This window comes from Belonocnema kinseyi, chromosome 10 (assembly GCF_010883055.1).
Source record: "Belonocnema kinseyi isolate 2016_QV_RU_SX_M_011 chromosome 10, B_treatae_v1, whole genome shotgun sequence".
In the NCBI taxonomy this organism is placed as follows: Eukaryota; Metazoa; Arthropoda; class Insecta; order Hymenoptera; family Cynipidae; genus Belonocnema; species Belonocnema kinseyi.
The window spans coordinates 91,078,867-91,082,091 of record NC_046666.1 but is presented as its reverse complement, the minus strand read 5'-3'; the positions used below and the strand labels follow the sequence as shown (position 1 = coordinate 91,082,091).

At 27.4% G+C, this 3,225-nt stretch overlaps 1 protein-coding gene across 3 annotated transcripts in view; it reads right to left on the bottom strand.

The window, feature by feature from the left end:
• LOC117181915 (restin homolog) overlaps window positions 1–3,225 on the bottom strand; it is a 143,660-nt gene that overhangs the window by 126,341 nt on the left and 14,094 nt on the right. The window lies entirely within an intron of this gene.

The following is a 3,225-nucleotide window of genomic DNA, read 5'->3' as shown; positions in this document are numbered from 1 at the left end:
CTGTTAATTCAGGTTAGGTGAGGTCAGGTTCTGTTGGGTAAAGTTATGTTAAATAAGTTGATATCAGGCAAGGGTTGATCCTTCACAGTTTTCGACATGTTTGCGAAGTGAAAATTTGCATCACTGGCATTATTTTGAAATTTATTTGCCTCAGTGCATTATTTTTCGTCATTTTTTGAGGTTAGGGCTCAACCATGACATGATGGATGAATTTTGATACCGAATTTGAATTCAGTGCCCCAAAATCCATAGGAATACGTGTGTCTTGTTACCAGAAACCGCACAGTTTTTTTGTGTGGCCGTGTAAATCATTAATAAAAAAATTACTAATGCGTATAAAAATCGTTACAAATTTAATTAATAAAAAATAATTATTTATGAATTTAATGTTAACGCTTTTTCTAAGTATTAGTAGTTTTTTTTCACTGATGATTGGTACAGATTGAAATCTATTCATAAATTGATAAAAGTCATCGCATTATTCAATTAGTACAAATTCATACGAATTCAGATACAGAGTATAAAATATTGACCATAGTATTTAGAAACCTAACATAATCTATGAATTAATAAACTATAAAATATAATTGTAATAAGAAAAATTATGAATTAATTATGAAAAGGTTAAAATTCGATAAATACTTGAGATATAAATGCATAGTTTTTTTTTATTACATAGAACTTATTATATAGAACTTATATGATACTAACACTAATGCAGGATTAAGTTAAATACTCCAACTACAATTGTTACAATTAAAAAAGTCTCTTGCCAGCTGCTTTGCTGCTTTTTGAGCCGCCCCATAAATATTCCCTAGAACAATGTAAATAGTAAATTAGCATAAAAACCATTAAATTAATTTTTTATTTAAATCAAATAAAAGTTTTTAAGGTAGAAAGTCAAATGTTTTGGAAAAAAGTGGATTTTTAAGAGAAAAAATATCAATCTCCAAAAAAAAGATGATTTTCAAAAAAAAATTATCAATTTAACACAAGATTCTCAACCAAAAAGTGAAACTATCAACAAAGAAGAAGAATTTTCTACCCCAAAAGATAAATATTCTACAAAATAGTTGAACTTGGAATCAAAAAGTTCAACTTTTAACAAAGGAGATTCACAGAAAGAAAAAAATGTCATCTCTGCAGCGATTTCAGAGTAAATTTTACATGTTACAACTGTATTTAATCTTGTTTTGTTTCAATGCCATAAAATTCAACTGTATCTACTTGAAAAGAAACCCGAAACAAAAAGTACTTCTGTTCTTTCATTGTTAGGTTTTCTTTTTACCCAAAAAGAATAGTTTTGAACAAAATACATGAACTTTCTACCCAACAGTACAATTTTTAACTTATTGAATACACAGGCTACAGTTAGAAACAAATATGGAATAGTTAAATTTTTTTATTAAAAAAAGAGAAATTTTAGTAATAAAAATAGATTTGCAACAAAGCTTTTAAATATTTTAATCAAAATAGTTACATTTTCAACCAAGGAGATGAAGCTTCAAGAAAAAAAGAATTTTTAACAAGATTCTCAATCAAAAAGAACCATCAACAAACAAGGACCATTTCCTACCCAGAATACATTAATGTTTAACCAAATAGTTAACTTTTAAGTTTATAAGATCAATTTTGTACCGAAAAAGAAAAGTTTTTTCAACAAATTACATACACTTTTACCCACATAGTTTAATTTATAAATTAAAAAATAAATTTTTAGGTCAAAATGTAACTCTTAAAGTTTTATTTTTTAAAACAAACTTTTCATTCAAAAGCATTATTTCTAATAAAAAAAACGTATCTTCTACAAAAAGTTAAATTTTCTACTATATAGTTGTTTTGCGAAACAAATTTTTTAATTATTAAACAAATATGGAATAGGTACATTTTTATATCGAAAATATAATTTTTTATTTAAAAAAAATATATTTTTAATAAAAAAAACTATTCTTTTACAAAAAAGTAGAATTTTTTACAACATAGTTGACTTTCCAATCAAATTGTTCAAATAGTTATATTTACATTATTTTTTTACCCCAAAATGGGAAGTTTTAATAAAGGTGTTCAATTTTCTACAAAACAGTTGAATTTCCAACACAAATTTTCTATACAAAATAGTGGCATTTTTAACCCGATAATATGTAGTTTCAACAAAAAGTGAGTTTTCAATAAAATTGTTAAATTTTAACTTAAAGCGTTTAATTTTGACTTGAAAAATAAAATTTCAAGAAAATACATACATTTTCAACCAAATAGTTGAATTTTTGATGGAGAAGATTACTTTTCTACCTACAAATATATTTATTGTATTTTCACTGCAGTTCCAGCTCTCCATTCTCTGCATATAGGAGCACGAGCACGGCCCTGCCCCCTGCCATGCGTCCTTTAATGAATTTCAGGAGTGAATGTCAGAACTGAAAAATAAAGATTTAGTTTTAAATGAATAAATACAATTCAAGTTGATCCTAAATCGATTAATCCTAGAATTAACAATGATTACTGAAATAATTATAATCTACTTCAAACTAACATTAACCTCAAAAAGATTAGAATTAAATGCCTTATATCTCACATAACATATGGAAAATATTAACATCACAATTATGTATTTAAAACCGGTACTTACAGAATAAGATATTTCCATTAATCCTCAATAAATGTACTCACTTTACACGGAAATCTTGGGTAAAACATTTTTTTAAATAGAAAGCACTAAGCGTTCTACGAATTCTATATGCTAACAAACTAGCGATACCCTTTAATTGTTCACGCGCATGATTGACGCGCAAAAATCAAGCAATTGACCATACGCAATGGCTTATCTGCTCCTTCGTGGATGGTCGAAATGAGTGAAAACAATATGTGCGTATTCACCATGCCGAAAAGGATACCTTAATTATCCCTGATGCTGAGCGTGATGCTCTTATAAAAGTGAGACTGGCGATAAAATAAGAGTCTTTTTAACCATGTCGAAAAAATTTTGGAAGGACCGTTCGACCATATAGAAAGACTTTCTGGCTCTCTAAATTTTGACCATACAACTTTGACCATCTATTTTTCTCGGTGCAGATGATGATGAAGAATCAGAACTAGGCGAGATAATTAATGCAATACGACAATTTGGAAATTAGAATCAGATCGGAGAAAATTTTTTAATGTCATAAATGTCATACCTCTGTAAGTTCATTTGCCAAATCAGATTAAAATAAAAAATATTTTGGCATA